This window comes from Phocoena sinus, chromosome 3, assembly GCF_008692025.1.
Source record: "Phocoena sinus isolate mPhoSin1 chromosome 3, mPhoSin1.pri, whole genome shotgun sequence".
In the NCBI taxonomy this organism is placed as follows: domain Eukaryota; kingdom Metazoa; phylum Chordata; class Mammalia; order Artiodactyla; family Phocoenidae; genus Phocoena; species Phocoena sinus.
Window position 1 is genome coordinate 119,183,926 of NC_045765.1, and position 18,891 is coordinate 119,202,816.

The 18,891-nt window shown below is 40.1% G+C and overlaps 1 pseudogene; it reads right to left on the bottom strand.

Moving 5' to 3' along the window:
* The window catches only part of LOC116751088, a 108,810-nt pseudogene that overhangs the window by 24,035 nt on the left and 65,884 nt on the right, over positions 1–18,891 (bottom strand).

Sequence of the window (18,891 nt, forward strand, 5' to 3'; positions counted from 1 at the left end):
GTACTACATAACAAGTCTTATAGAAAGATCTGAAAATATGAAAATGTTTCCAAATAACTATGTCTCAGAATACAACACAAGAATATTTATAGAAATACAAAAATATCCAACACCTAGAAAGGTAAAATTCACAATCCTTAACATCCAATAAAAAAATGACCAGGTATGGAAAAAGAAGGAAAAAATATGACTAATAATGAGAAGAAAACTCAATCAAAACCAACCCATAACTGACACAGATGTTAGAATTAGTAGCCAAGGACAATAAAACAGTTGCTATAACTATAGTCCATACATTCAGAAAGTTGAGACATGGAAATATCAGAAAGGCATGGATCAAATTTTTAAAGATGAAAACTAGAATGTCTGAAATGAAAATGTAACTACATGGGATAAGTTTCAGATTAGATATGGCAGAAGAAAAGGTAGTGAACCTGATTATAGAGTAATGGAAACTGTTCAAAATTAAACACACAGAGATAAAATAATTGAAAAAAGTGAAAAGAATACCAGTGAGCCGTGGAACAACTTCAAGTGGCTTAATATATGTGTAACTGGAGTCCCTGAAAGAGAGGGGATGATAGAAAAAATATTTGGAGAAATAATGGTAAAATATTTTTTCCAAAGTTGATGAAAACTATAAACCCATAGATCTAAGAAACTACGCAAAACCCAGCACACACACACACACACACACACACACACACACACACACACACTACATTAAAGCACAGTATAATAAAATTGCTCAAAAATAGTGATAAAGAGAAAATCTTAAAAGCAACCAGAGAAAATAGATGTGCTATATACAGAGGAATAAAGCCAAGGAACAGCAGATATATATATATATGAATATATATATATGAAACAATGAGAAAAGATAGTGGCCAATATCCAGAAGAAAAAATGTCAACCTAAAATTCTATGCCCCAGGAAAATATCTTTCAAACACAAAGGCAAAAAAGACTTTTTCCACCATACAAGACCTGAAAAACTTTATCACTAGCAGAAACACACCACAAGAAGCATGAAGGAACTTATCCAGGCAAAAGGAAAATGACATCACCTAGAAATCTGGATCTACACATATAAATGAAGAGCACTGGAATGAAAACCATGTAAGTATACAAGATTGTTTTCTTGTGATTTAAATAACTTCAATAGAAAATTGGCTATTTGAACAAAAATAATAATGTAGTATAGGGTTTATAACAGATAAAGGATATTGAAATGCACCAATAGTACCAAGGCTAGGTAGGAGGAATTTGAAGCATACTATTGTAAATTTCTCAAAATAAACATGAGGTGACATGTCACTTAAAGATAGACTGTGATAAGTTAACAATGTACACTATAAACCCTAAAGCAACACTAAAAGAACGAAACAAAGAGAGCTAATAAGCCAACAAACAAGATAAAATGGAATCATTAAAAAAAATTCAGTTGATCCAAAAAAGGGAGAAAAGGAGGACAAAGAATGAATGGAATAAATATAAAACAAACAACACGATGGAATTATACCTAACCACATCAATAACCACATTGAATGGGAATGCTATAAACACCCTAATTATAAGGCAACAATTGTTAGCTTGGACGTAAAAGAAAGATCCAACTATTCAATATTTTCAGGCTTTTTTAATAGAAATTGGCAAGCTGATTCTAAAATTCATATGAAAATGTAAAGGATCTATAATAGCCAAAACAACTGTGAATAAGAATAACAAAGCTGGAGAATAACACTACCTGATTTTAATATTTATTATAAAACTTCATTAATCAAGACAGGATGGCACTGACAAACATCGATAATTAGGGCTTCCCTGGTGGCGCAGTGGTTGAGAGTCCGCCTGCTGATGCAGGGGACGCGGGTTCGTGCCCCGGTCTGGGAAGATCCCACATGCCACGGAGCGGCTGGGCCCGTGAGCCATGGCCACTGAGCCTGCTCGGCCAGAGCCTGTGTTCCACAACGGGAGAGGCCACAACAGTGAGAGGCCCGCGTACCGCAAAAAAAAAAAAAAAAGAGATCGATAATTATATCAATGGAACAGAATAGAATCCAGAAATAAACCCACATATATATTGACCACTAATTTTCAACAAAAGTACAAAGATAATTCAATGGAGAAAGGATATCTTTAAATAAGTGGTGCTGGAAAAATTGCATATCCATATGCAATGAATAAATTTTGAATCATACCTTGTATCACATACAAAAATTGACTAAAAATGAGTCATAGACTAAATGTAAAACTAAATAACAAAAAAGACATCATTTAGAAAAAAACATAGAAAATCTTTGTGACCTTTGTTTGGTCAAAGGTTTTTTTAACTATAACACCAAAAATGTGATCATAATATTAAAAATTGATAAATTAGACTTCAGGAAATTTAAAAATTTGAGCTTTTTGATAGAAACTCTTAAGTAAATATAAATAAAAGAAAGATTGAAAGAAAGTATGTCAAACCATGTACCTGATAAAGGATTTGCATCTAGATTATATAAGGAACTCTAAAAACTCAATAATAAGAAAACAGATAATCCAGTTTTTTAAAAAACTGGCAAAAAATTTAATCAGATACTAACCAAAGAGGATATACAGATGGGAAATAAGCACATGAAAACATATTCAGCATCATTAGTCATAAGAACAATGCAAGTCAAAACCACAATGAAATACTACTATATACATATTAGAATGGCTAAAATTAAAATATCTGACCATACCATGTGTTGGTGAGAATTTCAAGAAACTGGGAACTCACATACATGCTGCTGGGAACGTAAAATGGTGCAACCATAGTTCGGCAATTTCTTAAAAATTAAACATGTATCATTCCGCTCGTCGGCAGTTATAAGATAAATGTAAACATATGTCATACAAAGACATATAGAAATGTTCATAGCTCCAAACTGGAAACAAAGCAAATGTTTATCAACAGGTAATTGATAAACAAATGGTGATATATTGGTAGGAAAGAACACTGCATCAAAGCCCTGAAAGAGGGCTGGTTGTAGAAAGAGCTGGCCTGGGAATCAGGAGTCCAGAGTTGTAACCCTGATTCTTCCACTAAAAAGCTGTGTGAACTCATTCAAACAACTTCATTTCTCTGGACCTCAGTTTCTTTATCTGCTCAATAAAGCAGAAACATTTACTTTTACTCTGAATTGTTTTTAATTCCCTTATTCACACAGGCACAGAAGACTAAAGAAAATGAGGCAGGGGATCTTATTAAAAGGATAATGGAGTCTGATCAATTTCTGTTATTATTTGATTGGCTATTGTAGAGAAGCTGTGCTTGCGATGGAGTAAGAGAGATCAGATATGGTTGGAAAAGGACTTTCACTCCAAAAGGAATAAGGAGCCAAGAGTGCACTCCTGGCCTCTGAAGCACAGAATTCAAGGTGTGAGCCCAGAGTATAATTCTCTAGTTTCTTGGTATCTCCAAAAGAGTTTTTAGCCAAAAGTTTTCTGGATGTTTGCTTTTTCCCCTCCTCTACCCTACCCCTCCCTAGTGTTTCAAAATTATCTATTTTATAGCATTGCAAAACAAAATTACATAACTAAGTAAAAGCTTATTTGCTGTTTAGTCTATTCAATTACAATGACACCTGTATGGAAAGAATCTCAGCAAAAATACAAATCCTCAAAGTCACAGGAAGTCATCTTTATAGTCAAGCTTTCTTAATTCCACAGCTGGGCTATAATAAAACCAATCTTGACATGGTGATCGAAGGATAATTGGTCATCTAGAAAGTTACATTCCCACTGAATATTTTGTACGTTGACCAAAATTTGTAGTGGTGTCAAATTATTTAAGATATATACAGAAGTGTTTTAAGCCAAGAAAATTTGTTTTCTAGTGCAAGAGATAAAAGTGAGTAATTTTAGCTATGCCTGAGGGAGTGGGCTACATTTGGAATTTTCATTTAAATGAGTATATATATATATATATATATATATATATACACACACCTATCCATATATAAACAGATATATAAGGATCTTATTGCTTATTCTTGTCCTGGTAATGAGAATAAGCACTATTCTGATTTACTCCATGCCTTATCCCTCTGAAATCTTACATGGTGCTATTTGAAATGTCTTCACATTGAAGAAATTCTACATTTTCCTTTTGCTGTCAAAAATAAACTACTTTAACATGGACATAATCCCCTGCAAACATTCATACTTATAATCACATTCATGCACATCCTGGGTCTTTTCTGACAGCTTGCAAATATCCCCATTCTCCTTTGCATGCAGCCTTCACAGTTACAAAACTGAAATTTCTTTGGCCACTTTCTCTCTCTCTCTCTCTCTTTTTTTTTTTTTAGCCTTTCAGATTGTTTTTATTTTTTTGTTTGTTTTGTTTTGTTTGTTTTGTGTTTTTTTTAGCATCTTTATTGGAGTATAATTGCTTTACAATGGTGTGTTAGTTTCTGCTGTATAACAAAGTGAATCAGCTATACATATACATATATCCCCATATCCCCTCCCTCTTGTGTCTCCCTCCCCACCCTCCCTATCCCACCCCTCTAGGTGGTCACAAAGCACCGAGCTGATCTCCCTGTGCTATGCGGCTGCTTCCCACTAGCTATCTATTTTACGTTTGGTAGTGTATATATGTCCATGCCACTCTCTCACTTTGTCCCAGCTTACTCTTCCCCCTCCCCGTATCCTTAAGTCCATTCTCTACATCTGTGTCTTTATTCCTGTCCTGCCCCTAGGTTCATCAGAACCATTTTTTTTTTTTTTTTTTTTTTAGATTCCATATATATGTGTTAGCATATGGTATTTTTTCTCTTTCTGACTTACTTCACTCTGTATGACAGACTCTAGGTCCATCCACCTCACTACAAATAACTCAATTTCTCTCATGTTTATAGAGCTCAGCTTTTCAAATGGTTTTTAAAAATGGCTTAGACACACCTAAGAAAAATATACATTTTTTTCATTACCTGGCTACAGGTCAAAATTTTTTAACCCCCATTTGCCAAGAAAGCAGTGTTCCCAAGTGTGCTGTGTATCAGCAAATCGAAGATGCTCTTGAGAGTCACTTTTCTACCTCAAAAAGCTCCTATCATCTTACCATTTTCTTCTACCCTTGTTGCACACGGTCATTTGTTACCCACAGATGAGCTATGCATGTATCCCTATTCTGTTGATGAATCTCTGGCTCCTATGTAGTATCTAACCGAACCCCATAAACTTAATCTTTATAAGCCTTGGAAGGACATAGTAAGTGAACAAAGATTTTCTATTTTCAGGGACAGTTTGTTTCTAAAAACAGTTTACATGATGTCTTAGGTTGCGTTCCCCAGAAGCAGACCTTTGTCAAGGATTTGTGTGCAACTGATTTAGTGAAGATATGCAGAGAAACGTGCAAGGGAATGCAGGCAGCAGAGGAGGGAAGGAGAAGGAGTCCCGCCGTGGGTGATATCAGGCAAAGTCTTGTGGGGCTTCAAGTCCATTCCGTAGAGAGAGTTGGGAGTGTGATTTACACCTCAAAGTTTGTCTCCTTTGAGTCAGGGGCTATGCCACTGGCTAAGGAAGGGTCTGGGAGATATAAAACCCCAGGCCCTTCCAGCTCTTGGAACATCCTGATAATGAGGGTCTAGATGTCTGTGGGGAGTCCCTCGAAGTCAAGGTGCAGGCCACTAGAAGCGAAGGCACACAGAAGTCAGGGGAGGGACACACACCAACACTGAAAGGATCCTAGGGGATATGGTCAACACCAGCAGCGTTGCGGCACTTGGCAAACATTCACTGAGCACTTGCTCTGTGCTGGGTACTATACTCGATGCTGGGGACAAGTTGGTAGCAAGTGGATCTGTTGCCCATTCCAGCTAAGTTTAAAGTGGGATTGAAAAATAATGGATGACTCAAGCCAAAAACCACACAAATGAGTGGAACATTACAACCTATGGAGTACTTTGAAAAAAAGTCATGAGAGCATTTTTTTAGAGGCACCTGATTTAGTCTTGGGCTCCACAAATGCTTTTCCAAGGAAACGACTGAATATGTAGCAATTTGGTTTCTTGGCTCTATGAAGAAAACCCACATTGTAGTTACTAGTGTTTTAGTGGTTTTGCTAGGTAAAAACAATTTGCACACCTCTAGATGTCCTAAAGCAATTCCCAAATTCAGGATAAACCCTGTGGAAAAGGTTTGAAATAGTGAGTCAGTGGAAAGGAGATAATAGGAGGGTGTTCAGATTGAATGAACTAGGAAATATTCTACAGTCTAAACTTTATATAGGCAACACAACATAACAAAAAACAGCCTGAATAAGAAGTTACACACACATAAACAAGCAATGGTCAGGTTTTGACAGCAAGGATGATTTTCTGACCAGGGATAATGAATGATAGGGATTCCCCATGGTGAGACAACATGACTGCCAGGCACCAGGCTAGGTGCTCTATTCATTATTTGGTTAAGTCCTAACCAACAACCCATGAGTTAGGTACTACCTTCATCTCTACTTTGCAGAAAGGAAAATAGGAGACGAGGGTAAGAAATTTGCCCAAGGTCACACAGATGCAAAGCGACTGAATTAGATTGAAACGGAAGTTTGACATCAAAGCTGAGCCATAACCAGTTTGTTAGACTGGCTAGGAAAGCAGTACCCACTTTTGTGAAAACTCTCACTGGAGAAAGAAGTAGAAACTGTGGCAGGTTAAAACTAGCAGGGTACTGGCTAATTATCCACTTTAGCTACAAGACTGGCTAGCTAGCTAATATGCCCCTTTTCAAACAGCGTGGGGGTCCACAAAGGAGTCAGCTGTGCACATAGCAGTCACATTCCCTGTTTCCTTGTAGGCGAGCAGGCTGTGAAGCCTTCTCTGTGGCCTCAAACACATCATACCTTAGACTATTAGTTCCAACATTTTTATCAAGGGATGCACAGGGTCAATGCCTGAGAGTAGGTTCCTGATGGCCACGAGATCTTGACAACTAGAGTCACCATCAGCAAAAGAAGGTGCCTTTTACCACAGCACAAGGCATGGCTTGGGAGACAACACACGCACTGCCTTTTGAGCATAACAGCTCAAAAATGTGAATTTCACCTCAGGAGTCTATCACCCATAAATTACACTGGGACGATAGATTGGTTTTGTCCTCTCTCGTATGGCGACTCTGAGAGATTGGTAGGGACTGCCTGGAGCAGAGAATGCAGGCTCAGCAGGAGGGAGCACCAAGACCAATGGGTGAGGTCCTTGCTGGGCACTAGATGGGGGAGAATGTACAACTTTTTGGCTACACTTGGTGAAGACTCACAGAGGACTCTGGACAAAAACACAGGTTCCCAGGTCCAGGGCAAAGCCACTAACCCTGCAGGCTAGGTGCCTGGGAAGTGGCATTTTTAACACGTGATTCTTATGATTAGGTAAGTTTGGGAAACATTGAGATAGCTATGTTTTTCATCCATGTGCACTTCCAGGTTTTGCGGAGTCAAAAAATTTCTCACGGTTAAATTGTATTTGAGTTGAACAGCCCTTTCTGTCGCCGTATGTACTTGCACACATATGTGTGCATGTACCTGTGTAAATGTGCAGGCATAGGTAAGAAGGATGGGCTTTTCTACCCTTTAGCCAACCCAACAGAGACTAGTGACGGGATCTTCCCTTCTGTATCACCTCCGCTCCTCCAGGGATCCAGAACTCACACCTTCTTTTGAGTGTGGCAGGGAGTTAAAAAGTGTCCCGAGTAGTTCACAGTCTCAGCCAGTTCTCAAGTGAGAGGCAAACAGCTTTCAGTTGTATGATCACAGCAGGATGCAGGCGAGAAGCTGCCTAGGGAGTGCCCTTTCATCACCTCCTCTGCGGGGCCAGCAGGCGCTCCCAGTCCAAAGGCCAGAGATCTGCAGCTTCCACGGTGGCTCCTGTTTCTGACCCCAGGCAGTTACTGGCATTCTCTTTTTGTTAACAGCTTCCTTTCTCCTTGACTTTCCCCAGTTCCCTGACTGATCTCCTCCAAGGTACCACCTCACACTTCTCTTTCTCTTTTCAGCACAGATATACCTCATCTATACCCTATTTTCTTTCCTCTGCGTGCGCATGTGTGTGTGTACATGTCACAGACTTTTATACTCCACTCTCCTCCAGCCTCTCCTCTGATTTTCCTGGCTTGGAAGAAATAAATAAAAAAACAACAGCAAATATGTACTGTTTATTTTCTTCTCTTCCTGCCATAACAGTCCTAAGTCTTTCTTTAGGCAATATGAACATCTCTGGCTCTATCTGACTTTATGATCAGGAAATCCAGGAAAGAAAGAAAAGGCCAAAGTTAAATACTTCTCACTCTTATCTTGTATTTCTTCACTAGAACATAAGCTCCCTGAGGGCAGACACTTTGCCCGTTTTTGTTGTGACAGCTTCAGTCCTTGGTATATACTATGGCATGTGCTAATAAATCTCATGGAATCAATGCATGAATGATCATATTTCCGGCCTTGACTCCTCTAGTGCCCTTTTTCTATCCATAACTCATCCAGGGTTTCAAGGCACAGCTCAGGTCTCCCTCTTCTAAGAAGCCTCCCCTGTGTATCCCTGTTTTTCTCTAACCCCTTTGGCACTTTTATCTGTATATCACACTACCTCCTTGTTTGTTATTTCAACAACTTTTAGCTAATTTATTTAGTGAAGGCAAATGATGTTTTCAGCAAACTTACAATAAATACTGTAGTGAATTTCATTCAAGTTGTTTCTTAGAAATCTTTAAAGCAGACCGATGGCAACATTCCAGAGTCTAATTCAAGAAAAGTAAGTTGGGTCAAAACAGTGCTCTCTGGGTACACAGCTCTTTGACTCTGACTTGTCATTCTTCTTTTATTTTTAATATGTGTCATATTTCCTCCTCACTTCCTTCATGAACAAAGGATTGTGTGTTTTCCCCTACAGAGATGAGCGTGGCTCAAGGCACGTAGTAAATTCCTACTGATTACTTGATTGATTTTAAAGACAGGAGGGTTATTTCAGACTCTGAGATTCTTCACGTGGATGGCTGTGGAAAATGTGTCCTTCCTAATTCACAGGAAGGCCTCCCTAGTCTTGTGTCGTGGTTATAATGCTCTGTGGACAATAAAAGAAAATGTGTATGACTGTAAACCATGTGCTCTCCCATCCTCCATCAGAATATAAATGAGAATTAAAGTCCATGAAAATGATTAATTAAACCTTAAGGGGGTGTTTCTATTTGTTCTGAAATGTGGCCTATGACTAAAAGAAAATACAATTCTAGGATGCTTGGGCTCTTGAATGTTCTTTTCCTTTTCAAAACTTTGTCTCAGTTCAGAGCTGCCTTAGCAATTTTTGGCCAGCAACTGAAGGGAAGGGAAAATTTTTGCCACAGCATTTGTCTCCATTTCAGCAATGAAAACAAATGGCCAGAAGGTACTGGCTGCACAACTCAAACTCAAGGAGGTGATTTTTCTTACACATCAATCATTAACATCAAAAAAAAAGAAGCAATAATATTGATGGGATTTCATACTAAACTCTAGTAAACTAAAGAATCTTTTAATGAAAAGAAGCAGAAGATAAAGAAAGAAAAATGAAAGAGGACATCATTAAAAGTGAAGCCTGTACCAATGAGAGAACAAGGCTTTGATTCTTTGCCCCAAGATCTAGCAGGGCTGGTAGGGAAGGAAATGATGAGGGTTTGTATAATAAGTAGCCCAAGCCCAGTCTCCTTTTACCACAAATCCCTCATCTCAGAATTTTCTATTCTTGAGCTCTAATGCTCTTCCCTGGTAAAGCAAACACATGTATGTTGTTAGTGGTTTCTCTATAATTATAAGAGTTGTGGAACACTATTCTAATTGAGGATGTTTATACATGTACTTCAACAAAGATTAAAAAAGAATCACAGGGGGACCTTGAAGATGGCGGAAGAGTAAGACGCGGAGATCGCCTTCCTCCCCACGGATACACCAGAAATACATCCACACGTGGAACAACTCCTACAGAACTCCTACTGAAGGCTGGCAGAAGACCTCAGACCTCCCAAAAGGCAAGAAACTCCCCACGTAACTGGGTAGGGCAAAAGAAAAAACAGAGACAAAAGAATAAGGACGGCACCTGCACCAGTGGGAGGGAGCTGTGAAGGAGGAAAAGTTTCCACACACTAGGAAGCCCCTCCGCGGGCGGAGACTGCGGGAGGCAGAGGGGGGAGTTTCGGGACCGCGGAGTAGCGCACAGCGACGGGTGCGGAGGGCAAAGCGGGGAGATTCCTGCACAGACGATCAGTGCCGACCAGCACTCACCAACCCGAGAGGCTTGCTGCTCACCCACCGGGGCGGGCGGGGCTGCGAGCTCAGGCTCGGGTTTTGGTTTTGGACGGAGCTCAGGGAGAGGACTGGGGTTGGCGGCTTGAACATAGCCTGAAGGGGTTAGTGCACCACGACTAGCCGGGAGGGAGTTCGGGGAAAAGCCTGCACCGGCCGAAGAGGCAAGAGACTTTTTCTTCCCTCTTTGTCTCCTGGTGCGCGAGGAGAGGGGTCTAAGAGCGCTGCTTAAAGGAACTCCAGAGACGGGCGCGAGCCGCGGCTAAAAGCGCGAACCCCAGAGACAGGCGCAAGCTGCGGCTGAGGGCGCGAGCCCCCGAGACGGGCGCGAGGCGCGGCTGAAAGCGCAAACCCCAGAGACGGGCGCGAGCCGCGGCTGAGGGCGCGAGCCCCCGGGACGGGCGCGAGCCGCGGCTGAAAGCGCAAAACCCAGAGACAGGCGCGAGCCGCGGCTAAAACCGCGGACCCCAGAGACGGGCGGGAGACGCTAAGGCTGCTGCTGCCGCCACCAAGGGGCCTGTGTGCGAGCACAGGTCACTCTCCACACCCCTCTTCCGCGGAGCCTGTGCAGCCCGCCACTGCCAGGTTCCCGGGATCCAGGGACAACTTCCCCGGGACAGCGCACGGCGGGCCTCAGGCTGGTGCAACGTCACGCCGGCCTCTGCCGCAACGTCACGCTGCCTCTGCCGCCGCAGGCCGGCCCCGCACACAGTGCCCCTCCTTCCCCCATCCCCCAACCCCCGGCCTGAGTGAGCCGGAGGCCCCGAATCAGCGGCTCCTTTAACCCCGTCCTGTCTGAGCGAAAAAACAGACGCCCTCCAGCGACCTACACGCAGAGGCAGGGCCGGGTACAAAGCTGAGCTCCTGTGAGCTGTGAAAACAAAGAAGAGAAAGGGAAATCTCTCCCAGCAGCCACAGAAGCAGCGGATTAAAGCTCCACAATCAACTTGATATACCCTGCATCTGTGGAATACCTGAATAGACAAGGAATGATCCCAAATTGAAGAGGTGGAATTTAGGAGCGAAATCTATGATTTTTTTCCCTTTTCCTCTTTTTGTGAAGGTGTACGTGTATGCTCCTGTGTGACATCTAGTCTGTATACTCTAGCTTCCACCATTTGTCCTAGGGCTCTATCCGTCCATGACTTTTTTTTAAAAATTCTTTTTCTTAATAATTAAGTTTAATTGTAATAACTTTATTATACTTTACCTTCGTTCTTTCTTTCTTTCCTTCCTTCCCTCCCTCCTTTAGACAACGAATCACCCCAAATTGAGGAGGTGGTCTCAGGGAGCAGGATTTATGATTTTTCCCCCTTTACCTCTTTTTGTGAAGGTGTATGTGTATGCTTCTGTGTAAGATTTTCTCTGTATAGCTTTGCTTCCAACATTTGTCCTAAGGTTCTATCCGTCCCTTTTTTTTTTCTAAATATTTTTTAATTCAATAACTATATTATACTTTATTTTATTTTTACTGCATCATCTTTCTTTCTGTCTTTTTTTCCTTCTTTCCCTCCTTCCTTCCTTCCTCCCTCCCTCCCTCCCTCCCTCCTTTCTTTCCTTCTTTGCTTCTTTCTTCCTTCCTTCCTTTCCTCCTTTCCTTCTTTCTTTCCTCATACTTCTACTAATTCTCTCTACTTTTTCTCCCTTTTATTCTGAGCCGTGTGGATGAAAGGCTCTTGGTGCTCCAGCCAGGAGTCAGGGCTCTGCCTCTGAGGTAGGAGAGCCAACTTCAGGTCACTGGTCAACAAGAGACCTCCCAGCTCCACATAATATTAAACAGCGGAAATCTCCCAGAGACCTCCATCTTAACACCAGCACCCAGCTTCACTCAACGACCAGCAAGCCACAGTGCTGGACAACCTATGCCAAACAACTAGCAAAACAGGAACACAACCCCACCCATTAGCAGAGAGGCTGCCTAAAATCATAATAAGGCCACAGACACCCCAAAACACACCACCAGACGTGAACCTGCCCACTAGAGAGACAAGATCCAGCCTCATCCAGCACAACACAGGCACTAGTCCCCTCCACCAGGAAGCCTACACAACCCACTGAAACAACCTTAGCCACTGGAGACAGACATCAAAAACAACGGGAACTACGAACCTGCAGCCTGCAAAAAGGAGACCCCAAACACAGTAAGATAAGCAAAATGAGAAGACAGAAAAACACACAGCAGATGAAGGAGCAAGATAAAAACCCACCAGACCTAACAAATGAAGAGGAAATAGGCAATCTACCTGAAAAAGAATTCAGAATAATGATAGTAAGGATGATCCGAAATCTTGGAAGTAGAATGGACAAAATGCAAGAAACAGTTAACAAGGACCTACAAGAACTAAAGATGAAACAAGCAACGATGAACAATGCAATAAATGAAATTAAAATCACTCTAGATAGGATCAATAGCAGAATAACTGAGGCAGAAGAACGGATAAGTGACCTGGAAGATAAAGTAGTGGAAATAACTACTGCAGAGCAGAATAAAGAAAAAAGAATGAAAAGAACTGAGGACAGTCTCAGAGACCTCTGGGACAACATGAAACGCACCAACATTCGAATTATAGGGGTTCCAGAAGAAGAAGAAAGAAAGAAAGGGACTGAGAAAATATTTGAAGAGATTATAGTTGAAAACTTCCCTAATATGGGAAAGGAAATAGTTAATCAAGTCCAGGAAGCACAGAGGGTCCCATACAGGATAAATACAAGGAGAAACACGCCAAGACACATATTAATCAAACTGTCAAAAATTAAATACAAAGAAAGCATATTAAAAGCAGCAAGGGAAAAACAACAAATAACACACAAGGGAATCCCCATAAGGTTAACAGCTGATCTCTCAGCAGAAACCCTACAAGCCAGAAGGGAGTGGCAGGACATACTGAAAGTGATGAAGGAGAATAGCCTGAAACCAAGACTACTCTACCCAGCAAGGATCTCATTCACATTTGATGGAGAAATTAAAACCTTTACAGACAAGCAAAAGCTGAGAGAGTTCAGCACCACCAAACCAGCTTTACAACAAATGCTAAAGGAACTTCTCTAGACGCGAAACACAAGAGAAGGAAATGACCTATAGTAGCGAACCCAAAACAATATATAAAATGGAAATAGGAACATACATATCAATAATTACCTTAAATGTAAATGGACTAAATGCTCCCACCAAAAGACACAGATTGGCTGAATGGATACAAAAACAAGACCCTTATATATGCTGTCTACAAGAGACCCACTTCAGACCTAGAGACACATACAGACTGAAAGTAAGGGGATGGAAAAAGATATTCCATGCAAATGGAAACCAAAAGAAAGCTGGAGTAGCAATTCTCATATCAGACAAAATAGACTTTAAAATAAGGACTATTAAAAGGGACAAAGAAGGACACTACATAATGATCAAGGGATCGATCCAAGAAGAAGATATAACAATTGTAAATATTTATGCACCCAACATAGGAGCACCTCAATACATAAGGCAAATACTAACAACCATAAAAGGGGAGATCAACAGTAACACATTCATAGTAGGGGACTTTAACACCCCACTTTCACCCATGGACAGATCATCCAAAATGAAAATAAATAAGGAAACACAAGCTTTAAATGATACATTAAACAAGATGGACTTAATTGATATTTATAGGACACTCCATCCAAAAACAACAGAATACACATTTTTCTCAAGTGCTCATGGAACATTCTCCAGGATAGATCATATCTTGGGTCACAAATCAAGCCTTGGTAAATTTAAGAAAACTGAAATTGTATCAAGTATCTTTTCTGACCACAACGCCATGAGACTAGATATCAATTACAGGAAAAGATCTGTAAAAAATACAAACACATGGAGGCTAAACAATACACTACTTAATAATGAAGTGATCACTGAAGAAATCAAAGAGGAAATAAAAAAATACCTAGAAACAAATGACAATGGAGACACAACGACCCAAAACCTATGGGATGCAGCAAAAGCAGTTCTAAGGGGGAAGTTTATAGCAATACAAGCCCACCTTAAGAAGCAGGAAACATCTCGAATAAACAACCTAACCTTGCACCTCAAGCAATTAGAGAAAGAAGAACAAAAAAACCCCAAAGCTAGCAGAAGGAAAGAAATCATAAAAATCAGATCAGAAATAAATGAAAAAGAAATGAAGGAAACGATAGCAAAGATCAATAAAACTAAAAGCTGGTTCTTTGAGAAGATAAACAAAATAGGTAAACCACTAGCCAGACTCATCAAGAAAAAAAGGGAGAAGACTCAAATCAATAGAATTAGAAATGAAAAAGGAGAAGTAACAACTGACACTGCAGAAATAAAAAAAATCATGAGAGATTACTACAAGCAACTCTATGCCAATAAAATGGACAATCTGGAAGAAATGGACAAATTCTTAGAAATGCACAACCTGCCAAGACTGAATCAGGAAGAAATAGAAAATATGAACAGACCAATCACAAGCACTGAAATTGAAACTGTGATTAAAAACCTTCCAACAAACAAAAGCCCAGGACCAGATGGCTTCACAGGTGAATTCTATCAAACGTTTAGAGAAGAGCTAACACCTATCCTTCTCAAACTCTTCCAAAATATAGCAGAGGGAGGAACACTCCCAAATTCCTTCTACGAAGCCACCATCACCTTGATACCAAAACCAGACAAGGATGTCACAAAGAAAGAAAACTACAGGCCAATATCACTGATGAACATAGATGCAAAAATCCTCAACAAAATACTAGCAAACAGAATCCAACAGCACATTAAAAGGATCATACACCATGATCAAGTGGGGTTTATTCCAGGAATGCAAGGATTCTTCAATATACGCAAATCTATCAATGTGATAAACTATATTAACAAATTGAAGGAGAAAAACCATATGATCATCTCAATAGATGCAGAGAAAGCTTTCGACAAAATTCAACACCCATTTATGATAAAAACCCTCCAGAAAGTAGGCATAGAGGGAACTTTCCTAAACATAATAAAAGCCATATATGACAAGCCCACAGCAAACATCATCCTCAATGGTGAAAAACTGAAAGCATTTCCACTAAGATCAGGAACAAGACAAGGTTGCCCACTCTCACCACTCTTATTCAACATAGTTTTGGAAGTTTTAGCCACAGCAATCAGAGAAGAAAAGGAAATAAAAGGAATCCAAATCGGAAAAGAAGAAGTAAAGCTGTCACTGTTTGCAGATGACATGATACTATACATAGAGAATCCTAAAGATGCTACCAGAAAACTACTAGAGCTAATCAATGAATTTGGTAAAGTAGCAGGATACAAAATTAATGCACAGAAATCTCTGGCATTCCTATATACTAATGATGAAAAATCTGAAAGTGAAATCAAGAAAACACTCCCATTTACCATTGCAACAAAAAGAATAAAATATCTAGGAATAAACCTACCTAAGGATACGAAAGACCTGTATGCAGAAAATTATAAGACACTGATGAAAGAAATTAAAGATGATACAAATAGATGGAGAGATATACCATGTTCTTGGATGGGAAGAATCAACATTGTGAAAATGACTCTACTACCCAAAGCAATCTACAGATTCAGTGCAATCCCTATCAAACTACCACTGGCATTTTTCACAGAACTAGAACAAAAAATTTCGCAATTTGTATGGAAACACAAAAGACCCCGAATAGCCAAAGCAATCTTTAGAACGAAAAAAGGAGCTGGAGGAATAAGGCTCCCTGACTTCAGACTATATTACAAAGCAACAGTAATCAAGACAGTATGGTACTGGCACAAAAACAGAAAGATAGATCAGTGGAACAGGATAGAAAGCCCAGAGATAAACCCACGCACATATGGACACCTTATCTTTGATAAAGGAGGCAGGAATGTACAGTGGAGAAAGGACAGCCTCTTCAATAAATGGTGCTGGGAAAACTGGACAGGTACATGTAAAAGTATGAGATTAGATCACTCCCTAACACCATACACAAAAATAAGCTCAAAATGGATTAAAGACCTAAATGTAAGGCCAGAAACTATCAAACTCTTAGAAGAAAACATAGGAAGAACACTCTATGACATAAATCACAGCAAGATCCTTTCTGACCCACCTCCTAGAGTAATGGAAATAAAAACAAAAATAAACAAATGGGACCTAATGAAACTTCAAAGCTTTTGCACAGCAAAGGAAACCATAACCAAGACCAAAAGACAACCCTCAGAATGGGAGAAAACATTTGCAAATGAAGCAACTGACAAAGGATTAATCTCCAAAATTTACAAGCAGCTCATGTAGCTCAATAACAAAAAAACAAACAACCCCATCCAAAAATGGGCAGAAGATCTAAATAGACATTTCTCCAAAGAAGATATACAGAATGCCAACAAACACATGAAAGAATGCTCAACATCATTAATCATTAGAGAAATGCAAATCAAAACTACAATGAGATATCATCTCACACCAGTCAGAATGGCCATCATCAAAAAATCAAGAAACAATAAATGCTGGAGAGGGTGTGGAGAAAAGGGGACACTCTTGCACTGCTGGTGGGAATGTGAATTGGTTCAGCCACTGTGGAGAACAGTATGGAGGTTCCTTAAAAAACTACAAATAGAATTACCATATGACCCAGCAATCCCACTACTTGGCATATACCCTGAGAAAACCAAAATTCAAAGAGAGTCATGTACCAAAATGTTCATTGCAGCTCTATTTACAATAGCCAGGACATGGAAACAACCTAAGCGCCCATCATCGGATGAATGGATAAAGAAGATGTGGCACATATACACAATGGAATATTACTCAGCCTTAAAAAGAAATGAAATTGAGCTATTTGTAATGAGATGGATAGACCTAGAATCTGTCATACAGAGTGAAGTAAGTCAGAAAGAAAAAGACAAATACCGTATGCTAACACATATATATGGAATTTAAGGGAAAAAAATGTCATGAAGAACCTAGGGGTAAGATAGGAATAAAGACGCAGACCTACTGGAGAACGGACTTAAGGATATGGGGAGGGGGAAGGGTGAGTTTTGACAGGGCGAGAGAGAGTCATGGACATATACACACTAACAAACGTAGTAAGGTAGATAGCTGGGGGGAAGCAGCCGCAAGGCACAGGGATATTAGCTCGGTGCTTTGTGACAGCCTGGAAGGGTGGGATGGGGAGAGTGGGAGGGAGGGAGACGCAAGAGGGAAGACATATGGGAACATATGTATATGTATAGCTGATTCACTTTGTTGTAAAGCAGAAACTAACACACCATTGTAAAGCAATTATACCCCAATAAAGATGTTTAAAAAAAAAAAAAAAAAAAAAAAAAGAATCACAGACATTTACAGGGCACTGGCTTTTTTTTTTTAACATCTTTATTGGAGTATAATTGCTTTACAATGGTGTGTTAGTTTCTGCTGTATAACAAAGTGAATCAGCTATACGTATACATATATCTCCATATCCCCTCCCTCTTGCGTCTCCCTGCCACCCTCCCTATCCCACCCCTCTAAGTGGACACAAAACACTGAGCTGAGCTCCTTGTGCTATGCAGCTGCTTCCCACTAGCTATCTATTTTACATTTGGTAGTGTATATATGTCAGTGCCACTCTCTCACTTCGTCCCAGCTTACTCTTCCTCTTCCCTATGTCCTCAAGTCCATTCTCTATGTCTGCGTCTTTATTCCTGTCCTGCCCCTAGGTTCTTCAGATTTTTTTTTTTTTTTTTTAGATTCCATATAGATGTATTAGTATACGGTATTTGTTTTCCTCTTTCTGACTTACTTCACTCTGTATGACAGTCTCTAGGTCCATCCACCTCGCTATAAATAACTCAATTTCGTTTCTTTTTATGGCTGAGTAATATCCCATTGTATATATGTGCCACATCTTCTTTATCCACTCATCTGTTCATGGACACTCAGGTTGCTTCCATGTCCTGGCTATGGTAAATAGAGCTGCAATGAACATCGTGGTACATGCCTCTTTTTGAAGTATGGTTTTCTCAGGGTATGCGGGCAGTGGCTTTTAAGCATGAGAATTTTCTCAATTTATTGATGGTTTCTTTTGACTTGCTTACAAAAGTAATATAGTTCTTGGTTTGATAATAATTTATAGGAAAAAAATCATTTCATAGGTATGTGCTAGCATGAAAAACTTCATGCACGTGGTAAATGGGTCACCTCAACCCAGATGAATTTAACAAGGGTTTTGAGTCTCCTGAGATTTGGACAATTTCTAGGTGCCTGAACTCTGGATGAGTGCATTAGACTAGATAGAAAGCATCTTCCATGACAATATGTGCTCTTCACTTCGGGACTGCTCTTTTGATTCTTTTGCCTACAGGGGACTCTAGCCAGATCTTAACTGCATAGTGCTTCCCATGTCCTCAACTCCTCAGCCAACTGGCAAAAATGATCCAGGCCTGCGAGCAAAAAAAAAAAATCATTGTCTTTTGATTAATCTGGATAAAGTGAAAAATGAGAAATAGGAGCCAATAACAGACCATGAATTTTGTAAAATGTAGTTAAAGAAGCCCCTCTTCAGGCTTAGAATCTCACAGAAAATTACAGAAAAAAATGCTGTAGAAAGGATTCCTTGTTTTCATTC